This window comes from Olea europaea, chromosome 9, assembly GCF_002742605.1.
Source record: "Olea europaea var. sylvestris chromosome 9, O_europaea_v1, whole genome shotgun sequence".
Classification (NCBI taxonomy): Eukaryota; Viridiplantae; Streptophyta; class Magnoliopsida; order Lamiales; family Oleaceae; genus Olea; species Olea europaea.
In genome coordinates, this window is record NC_036245.1 from 6,110,360 (window position 1) to 6,121,698 (window position 11,339).

Consider the following 11,339-nt stretch of genomic DNA (forward strand, 5'->3'; position numbering starts at 1 on the left):
CCTATGTGTACTTGCAAACTACAAAGCACTCATTTATGTTCATCTTCATCGCTTGCAAACCCCAACAACAACTATCTTCTACGCAGGCGATTGTCAACAATGACTTGTTCGATTTTTTCACTTTGAACTCAAAGTTGTATTTTAGTGCAATTAAGTGCACAGTTTCCTGCAAATCTTTTTTTTTTGTTTCAAAACAGTTGCTTGACTTACAAATCATCACTATCGGGAATCACATGCGAGGAGTTAGAGGACGGTCCACCCAATCCAGCCCCTGGGGTCCCACCCTGCTCATGTCTCTACTGGGATAAATCAATCAAATTCTTATCTGTAAAAATATTTGCATTTTCACACATTGTCACGAACTACGGAGGGAATTTTCTGCGTAACTGCCTCTGGAATAATCACATAATCTTCATGAGCTATCTGGACCATATCCCAAAAATCATTACCATTGTGATCCCCTCCATCCAAGTCTACTTGTTCACTTTCGACGACATACTTCCTCACTGAAGTCATGTAAAGAGGAGTCGGGTGCTTATTGTTCAATTCAAACAGATAATTCACTTCGGCATTAGAAGAAATCGTCATAGGTGGAATCGAAATATCGTGCTCGCTGAATTTAAATTTCAATTCCACGTCATATTGAGAGAGATCGATATTCAGCTTGTTTTGTAAAACATTATAGAGTTCTGCATATGATGTACTTGATATTATAGAAATTGAAATATCATTACGTTTATCGCTCGTCCAGTTCCCTACCCATCGATCTCTTTCATCCAATTCGAAATCACCAAAGTAACAAACTAAGATTACAACCAAATCTGCATGACGAAACATAATTTTTAATTGTAAGAAAAATATCAAAGGCAATAAAAATAGCAAAAAAAATAAATAATTTGGAAAAACAATCGGCTATCCGGCCGATTGCAACATCAACGAAAACATATTGATGAATTTTTTCGTATATGCAGATGAATTTTTCCTCGTCAAATGCTTAAAATTTTCACAAATCTAATAAAAAAATTATCTACATTAACATTATATATCAAAATAAATTTTATCGATTAAAACGTACAATAATTTAATGAAAACAAAATTAAATGTACGTAATTTATACTTACCGATTTGATGAGATTGTTATAAAAGAATTTTCAACTACCGCGTTTGATAAATTTTCTAATTTTTGAGGATGGAGCAAATAAAAGATGAGAGTATTTTTATCTGTGTTGGAGTAAACAGATAAAAAAATTTACTAATTTTGATATTTGAAGTGGGAAGTGTTTGATTTTTAATTGTTAAATAAAGGGTAGTAATGTCATTTAAACAAAATAATCTTTTGTAATTGTATAATATACTTAAGGGTATTTATGTCTTTTATCACCCAATAGGACATTGTAATAATATTAACAATCCAACAAATCAAAGTGAAATTTCACTTGTTTGACAATCCAATTTTCAAAAGTACCCCCTCTTGATGTCTCAATTGAACAATAATTTTTGCATAATGATATTTCTGTATCTCTGGACAAGAAATAATACATCCATGGACAAGTTTGTATGGACGCACGTGTTTAAAATTTGAAAATGATGCATTGTACGACGTTTATTTTAGGGAGAAAAGCATATACCTTTTGACGTCTCGATTGAACAATAATTTCTGGATAATGATATTTCTGTATTTCAAGACAAGAAATAATACATCCTTGGAAAAGTTTGTAGGGGAAGCACATGTACCCAATGAGTCTGAATCGAAAAGACCATGGCCAAATTGAGTAAAAAAAATATATCTTTTTTGGTCAAGTTGGAGTCCGAGCTCAGAATTTCTCATTTTTTACATTAAATATGACGAACTAAAGGGTGTTCTAAACTGAGATGTGTTCCCAATTGAGATATTAATGAGTTTTAATGAAATTCATTAAAATCTAAGTGTCTCAATCATCAATTGATATTTTAATGAAATTCATTAAAATTTAAGTGTCCTCAAATAACTCAGGAATTTATATGGATTCCGCTCTTAGTTTACAACAATACTTTTCAAATTCTTTTTTATACATATTTATTTTCAACCAAAAATTCACACAATAAAATATTTTATACATAAAATCAAAACTTCTTCCTACTTCTTAAATATACATTCTCCCAAAAATCACTATTTAAATCTCTCTCTCTCTTTTCAAAAGTATGGTTGTCAAACAGGGGCTTCATCAATAGAGAGATTTTAAAAGATTTGGATGAATTTCAATATTAAAAATACATATAAAAAACACTTTTCAAATTTCACAATTTTTAGCCCCCGTTTAAGCCCCATTAAATTTATAATACATTTCTCTCTCTCTCTCTCTCTCTCTCTCTCTCTCTCTTTTAACTACACATTCTTCAATAAAATAATATTACACATAAACCAAAAAATTTTCATTCTTTTTCAACCACACATTCTCAAAAAAATACTATTCCAAAAATTATAACATCAAATAATGGGGACCAAACAGCCGTTTAATGAGATTCTTATATATTGTATAAAAAATCTATTCAAATCCCAGAAATTCATTAGAATTATATTCTTTTAAAATCCATCAAGATCATATTTGATGACACTTCTTAATATTATTTATAAAGTTGATATTGATGCGAACTTTTATTATTATTCAATTTTCATGTGTTAGTATATAATAGTTAGAGTTAATTGCCCCAATAATCATTAAACTTGTGTCTTTGACTTCGATTCTCACTAAACTTTCAGATATTGAGTTTTGGCTTCTAACCTTATCAAAATATTAGACGTTACTCAACAACATGACATTCGTTTTTCATTTAGCGAAATTGGTGACATGACAGACTGCATGTATATTTGACATCCAAACATCATTATGCAAATTGTCACAGGAGAGTTGCTTCTTTAATTGCTCATTATACTTTAAGATACTCGAGTTTTGGCCATTGAACTTGTAAAACTGATTTAGGAATATTGTTCTAAGTATCACTTGCATACAATAAAATTTAATTTTATATGGATGGACGCTATTCAATGGCGACTTACGTGGCTTGCTATGAAAACATACTCCATCCAATGAACGGTGGCTCTCTTTGTGGCTAATTGTAGATGCTACTTCAATCAAAGCTCCTAAATGGATGGGTAAACAAAAGGTGGGTAAACAAAAGGGAAAGAAACAAAAAAAGAGAAGGAATTGACCTTTTCTATTGATCACGGAATTCTAATGAATAGGGGGTGTCTGATCCATGTTTTTTTTCCATTGATGATAGAACTCTGGTGGACACTTTTTAATATAATTAGTAGCTGCAAATATTTTCATTGATGCAAATAATTATGGTGGATGTTTTTGGATGGTTTTTGGTGTATATTTTTTGGTTGCACAAAAATGCTTGCTGCAAATGATACATGTTTCCTGTTAATCTAGATTATGAAATTTTTTAGGGAATGTCAAACATATTTTTGTTAAAATTAATCCAATATTTTTTAGCATTTTATTTTGTCCCTCTTCAATCTTCATTGTTTTGTTTTAACTACTAGTTGCAAAAGTTGATCAGTATTTATTTGACAAATTGTAGATTGTCTAAGTTAAATTCAATAGGTATAATGCATTAAGTGATCAGAATTGGCTTAGGAAGATCAAGCATCAAGATGTTTAGGCTTTAATGGATGAATGTGCAAGTTCCAGCATCTATCCTTGATTTTTTTCCCTTAAAAAACTTGCTTCAAATATAGATCAAATTTTGACGCATGCAAGTAATGCTTATAAAAACATTCCCAAGTTTTCAATACAGGTTGGCATCAATTTTACAAGTTTATTGACCAAAACTCGACCACCTTAAAGTATAATGAGCAGTCAAAGACATCTTTAAAAATATTGCAACCAATCAAAGACGTCTATCTTACGTGACAACTTGCATAACGTTATTTGGGACCCACTTGTGCATTTCATCTACCTGTGCATTTGAGACCCATCTTTAAAAATATTGTCACCAATTTCGTTAAATGTATAAAGCATATGTCATGTCAGTGAGTGACTTTAACATTTTGATAAGTTTAGTGGTCAAAACTCGACATCTAAGACTTTAGTGAGTAGACATAAATTTAGTGATTATTGAGACAATTAATTCTAATAATTAAAATTCAAAAGTTACTTTTAAGAAAAAAATTGTTCTAGTGGTGTCAAATTGGGTTAGGCTCGCTAGCTATGATCCAACCCATTAACAAAAAATGAGATGTAAAACAGTCGCCAACAAAATTCATGTCGATTGTCGGGTGACCCTCCATAATAAACGATAGCACTGAGCTTTGTTGGCTAGCTCGTAATTTCGTGCGGATCGACCTAATAATTGAATAGATTATTGAAAAATTTTAATGCTAAAAGAAATTATATGAGATGTACTAAAGATCCAAGATTTTTTATTTGCTCTTCCATAGATCATTAGAGAGAAAATTTGGATATAGAGGCAAAAAAAAAAAAAAGAAAGAAAAAAAGAATGTTGTATTATTTTAGCAAATAGGTCAATGGAAAAATAAAGACTCCTTGTCTTGAAAATGAAAAAAATATACTAGAGAAGGACAATCACTATTCTTATAATCAGCATTCTTAAGACGAAGGAATCAGGCAAAAAGGAGGAAAGGTCTTCTTTCTTGAATCGTGACTCTCTTGTAGCAACACTATTTTCAATTCCCAACCCAAATGTTATTTCTTTTCAAATTTTAATATGATTTTTGTTTACAAACATTTTTTAGAACGTGTAGTTAAAAAGTAAGAAAATATTTTAGATTTATGTGTAAAATTATTTTATTAAGAAAGACGTGATTAAAAATGAATTTTAAAAATTTTAATTTTTGAAGAATGCAAGAGCTAATTTTTCCAATAATTACTAAATTTATGTCTGTGTTTTCGACTATTCACTAAATTTTCAGATATCGAGTTTTGGCTACTAAACTTAATAAAATGTTGGTAGTTACTAACTATCATGATATTCATTTCACAACTCTAATAGAATTGGTGACATGGCAACGGGTCAAATATCGTTATATAAATTGTCACGTAAAAAAGATGTCTTTTATTGATCACTATACTTCAGAAGATTGATTGTTCACTATACTTTTAAAGACATATTTGATTGCTCACTATACTTTAAGATGGTTGAGTTTTGGCTACTAAACTTGTAAAATTGATGTCAATCTGTCCTAAAAATTTAAGAATGTTGTTCCAAGTATCACTTGCATACAACAAAATTTAATTTTTTGTGGGTGGGTGCTATTTAGTTGAGAGTTACCTGACTTACTATGAAAACATACTCAATCCGATGAACATCTCTTCTTTATGGGTAACTGTGAATATTGGATACTCCTCCAATTGAAGCTCCTAACTGGGTGGATGAACAAAAGGGAAAGACAAAAAATATAGAAGGAATGACATTTTTTTTTTATATTCATGATAGAATTCTGGTCATATATATATATATATATATATATATATAAATCTTGGTGGATTTTTTTAATGTAATTAGTAGCTATAAATATTTCCGTTGATGCACATAATTATGGTGGATATTTTAGGATGAATTTTGGTGTATGTTTTTTGGCAAATTGTTAGTCAAATTTGAATGGAAATGGACCAACGAACAAGACGTAGGGCCAATTTCCGGCAAATTTCTTCATTTAGGCCTCCATTTTTGCTTTTTTTCCTTTTTGGTAATTTTCGTTTAGGCATATCTCTAGGAAATGAATTCCAATTTGATTTTCGTTTTTGTGGGATGATCTTGAAGATTAGGACTTTCCATTTCTATCATTTTTGTCCATTTTAATTTCGCTATTTAAAGCTTTGTAAGTCATGGTGGTCAGGGCAATTTTTTGAAGAATAAATTATTTTCTTGAGTTTTCTACTCATTGAAGTTCTTTGCAAGATTTTCTCATCTTTCTTATAAGCTTCCGCTACATCACTATGTTTATTGGTGATTTTCTCATTTATTGGGAGATGAATAGTGTATTTTTTCCTTTTATATTTTATTTTTTTAGTTATTTTTTAATTGTTTTATAGGGTAAAATAACAAAGTTACTATTTTACCCTTATAAATTGATCAAAACTGGTCAAAGTTCATTTTTACTAGTCAACTAACGGTAAAATGGATGTTTTACCCCCAAGTGCATATTTTTGAAAGGTTTGGAACTGTGGGTGACACAAAGTGAAGGTTTGGGTAAAGCCTACAAAAAAACAAAAGGTTGGGACCACTGCTGCAATTTTCCCTAGAGGGTTTGAGCCTCCTAAGGTATATCCTAATTTTTCAATTTGACATATTAAGAATTTGCTCCTTTGGCTATTACTTGATAACTTAAACCTATTGTTTTTGGAATGAATATTCTGATCATTACCAAATAGAAATTTCCAAAAGTAGGACTCAGGGTCCATCTAAGGCCCCGTTTGGGAGAGATTTTGAGAATTGATTTTTTGACCGGTAGGAGAAAAGCGGGGGCCACTGTGAGAGAAGAAGTCAAACTTTACGAATGAAATAGTAAAATAACGGTCAAACAATCAATTTTTTGGGGTGAAAAATCACTCCCAAACAGCCCCTAAATATTATTTATTCGTTTCCCATCCATGTTTGGTGGATGAGCGAACTCTTTATCGATGGCGCTAATTGGAAGAAAATGCACTGGGCAAAAGGTATTAAGTCATTCCTTCTACAATTAAAAACTTGGAAATGTAAGCATAATCACAAAGTTTTCCCAATTAAATCACATTAACGAGGATGTCACCATTGAAGTTTAACGTAATTATTTGATTCAATGTAGTCCCTGTGTTGTGATAATTTGTTCTGCATTTTTTGTAGGCTGTGGATATATCTCCTAACCCTGGACGCACAGATCCCATGTACATTGAGTACTCGAGAAAATCAGCAACTGCCTGAGATAGGATCACAGTGCAAACATTCTCTTTGAACCTGGTATATTTTTAATTCAACTTATTCGGTTTATGCTGTGAATGAGTTGTGCTAACATATGAGGCAACTTGTTCTGAATACAAATTTGATCTGTAAACCTGGTTGAATGTGCTTTATGTGCTTTTTGGAAACTAAATTCTTTGACAGAAGTGGGTATGGGGGTTTAACAATTTGAGCAAGCCATCTAGCTGCTATAGGTGTACTAATTGGAGACAGAGGGAGCCAATTGCTACACTGGATAGGACTTGACAAGATTTGAGAGAGTCAGTGACAAAATTTGTGAAAAACATGCTTGCATGCTTATAACCGAGTTTCAAGTAGTGCTTCTTACTTGAAATCACAAAATCGAGGTTGAATTACTTTGCTTTCAAATCTCCAAAATCTGCGTTTTTTGTACTCCAATGGTCCCAACCCCGATGACAATAGAAGTGGATTATTATCCACAATCTAAGTGCCATTTTTTTTGAGATTTCATGCCAAAAATGTGGTTCTTAGGGCTTTCCAATTTTGGTATGAATTTACATCCGAATTTCCACACTTTTTTCTATGCCATCATTTTATTTATTTATTTTTTTATCTCTGTCTTCCATAGCCTCATCAATAGAAGTTATGTAGGAGTTAAAAGGAGGTTACGAGAAGTTATAGGTTCGATTTCCAAATTCAAACCACTCCCTCCAACTATTTTACTAACTTGTGGGTCAGGTCACCCACATGGACGATCCACGACCCGTAGTAACCACAAGTCATAAACATGGAACCAAGAAATTAACTTGATCCAACTCATGAACTGCTAAGTATTTAGTGGTGTCAAAATTTGGTTGGACTGGTATGGATCAACTAGCCTACAACTAGGTTTGATTCAATTGTGTGGCATGTTTGTATTGGCTTGTTTAAAAATAGGGAAAATTTCATATGTAAGAGATTAATTATGGCACATTTCAAAAACAAGAAAACAAGTTTCAAATTTCAAAAATCAGATTTTTATTAAAAGTTATTTTAATTTAATTATTTATTTATTTATTTTAGTAATTAAATATATTTAAGTCACAAATTTATATAATTTGGTCACAAATTAATGATTTAATTCGTCACTTATAATTTTTTTTGTCACAAATCCAAAATTTTATGTCACAAATTATTTTATGGTCATAATTCAAAAATTTTATAGGTCACATTTTGTTCATCGTTCACAAATCGAAAAATTTATAAGTCATGATTTATTTTTTGGTCACAAATCACAAATATTACAAGTTACAACTTATTATACAGTCACAAATTATTTGTCACAGATTAATAATTTTTTATGTCACACGTTATTTTTCGATAACAATTTATCTTTTTCACAGGTCGCATAATATTTATTGGTCATAGATTAACAAATTTAATTGTCACAGTCAACCAAATAATTTGTGACAATCACAACACTTACGATTCACAGTCACAATTTTCAGGTCACATATCCAATTGTGAATTGTAATTGTTAGTCACGATCACAATTTTTAGGTCACATTTCAAATTGTGAGTCACAATCACAATTTTCATCGCCACCACGGTCGCCGCCACACACCAACACCAAGCTATGAGTCATAGTCATCGTCCACAACCGCCCCAAATCATCGCCACCATCCTCGCAGCCTCACACCAACACCATCACCATGACCATCACCTAAACTCCACTTACTGTGACCCACAAAACCACCATCTGCACCGTCGAACATCACCGCCATCACCTAAAATCCACTTAAACCACTGTAACCCCCCAAAACCACCATCTCACTACCGTCAAACACCACCACCACCTCGCACCTATCACACACAACAAAACACAATACAACACCGCACTCAAATCATACCACAATCGAATAACACAGAAACCCTTCGGCCACCAAAATCAAGAAAAAATTTTGGGATGTAGCAAGGAGGATCAAGCAGCAGACCCACCACATCTCGCAGCATCAAACATCAGATTGTGTAACAATCTCATTGACGGTGATTTCCGGTAGTGGCTTCCAACAACAGGGAGTTCGCAATAGCCTCCCAGGGATGGAGAGTTCACAACAGTTGGACGACGATTGTGGTTTTCGCGGTCGTGGTGGTGGCCGTAGGTAGGATGAGATCGCTGCTGGAGAAGGGTGTGAGGGACAGAGAGAGAGACAAGCAAGGGAAAGGGAAGAGATGGCAGTGGGTAGTGAAGGCTGGGTGGGGTTTTATTTTTTTTTGGTAATTAATTTATTAAATAATTAATAAAAAATCTGATTTTTGAAATATTAAAGTTTCAGTCTGATTTAGGAATTTTGAATAGTTAATCTATTGTTTTGTGTAATTTCCACTTAAAAATATGGTTAGAGCTATGGACCGTCTTTAAATCTGCGGACTGACCTAGGCCCCGATCCTGTAATATTTCAGGTTGGGCTAGTACAACCCATTTTTACCTTTTTTATGTGGAATTTAAGTTCATTTATATTGTATCATAATTGAAATAAATACATTGTGAGATATGGGAGATTGTACGAAAGATGTAAAATCAAAATAAGTATTCATAGCCAAAACGCTGGTTCTTTAAGAACAAAAGTCATTAAAATTGTGATTCATTAATCCTTAGAGAGGGTCTCCATCTAACAGCTTATCACGGCTCGGTTATTTTGGTTGCAAGGAAAAAAAAAACACCTCAATATTCACAAGCTTAGGTTAGAGCCATTAGACAATCCCAATGACATATCAATAGCTATCTTTTCTTTCATTAACTACCAACAAATTAGTGAAACGTGTAAATTGAAATGTATCATTAGACCTCAATGCTACATAAGTCAGTGCTAAAACCACTTGTGCTGAATTGCAGCTCTCAAACAAAAATAATAAGCTTGCAGATATTTACTATTTCTTTAAAAAAATTTAAACCGTTAAACCTAAGGGATAACTCAATGGTTAGGCATTGTGTTTACTCCCCAATAGTCACCAGTTCGAGTCCTCTTAGGACAACTGAAGTGAGTACCTGACTGTAAATTTCAGGGTCTTGTGTGATTAGTTGATGTAAGCATAAATTGGCCCAAGGTCATAAAATAATAATAATAATAATAATAATAATAAAATCTTAAACCGTTACTAAAATATTGAAGTCAAAATAAAAAAAATTAAATTAAATTTTACAACTTATTACGCCCCCGTTTGGCCCCCATTGATTTTCATTCTATTACATTTCATTTTTCACTTTCTTCTTTTCAACCACACAATATTCCATAAAATAATATTACACGTAAATCAAAATTTTTTCTTTTTTTTTTCACTATTTTCATTTCCACAAAATGGGGTCCAACGGGAGGGGGGGGGGGCTCACATTGTATCCACAATTAGTAATTACATTTTTACCACGTAATTTGTGGAACCCATCGTTCCTTCCTTTTTTTTAATTAAAAAATTAAAAATCACTTTTTGGCTCTTTCATACAAGCACTTAATGCTCAAGTCAAACTACGTTTTTCTTGATGTGAGAGAAGGAAACTCAGAAAAATCGAAAGGTAGAAGTAGTTGTAAAATTAGTCCAAGCCGAAAGGTAACGAGCAAAAAGAAATAGTATATTCCTTACGGTGGAATTATTGTAATATAATTACATTTATCATAAACATTTGCTATCGATCAATTCCAAATATTAGAATTTCTGCTTGAATATCGTAAAACTAGTACATAATTAAAGAAAAAAAAGAAGATACAGATTATTATTGATATGCTTGCAATTACTCTGGTAATTTGTTTTTGAAATATAATAAAACATAATTAACAAGTAAATTTACTGGTAATAATAAATAGATCATTATAGCTTAATTGTATTTTACGTAGTTAAATTATTGTAATTGCTCTTTTACTTTCATCTTTACATATTAATATCTCGTTTATTTATTTATTATTTTAATAAATGATGGATGTCCTCCTCATGGGCAGTCACTCGTCAGACACGACAATTAAGCTCAACACGGCTTGTCTATTACGGAGGAATAACTTGTGAAGTGGCCCAGATCAATTAGGTTGGCTTAAATAGGAATCTTTTTAGATCACCACGGTTTGCACTTCGCACAAGCAAAAACATCTTTAGGCTAAGAACTTGTTTGCCTCTTGTTTATAATCAATTTATAGTCACTCAAATTACTTCAATTATAAACAATTCTCAACTATGTTATTTCACATCACATCTTTTATAGTTTATACACACTTCATAATATACAAATATTCTCCACTTCTCTCTTCTTCCCCATAACTTTCTTATTTCAACATGGTATGAAAGCTATATGTTCTTCGAGTTTTGATGTTTTAATATCAGAAACTGAGTCCACAACGATCTCCTCATTATTTCATCAATTTCGAGGCTTTTGTTAATTGATTTTTGGTGTTTTAGTACCTATATAT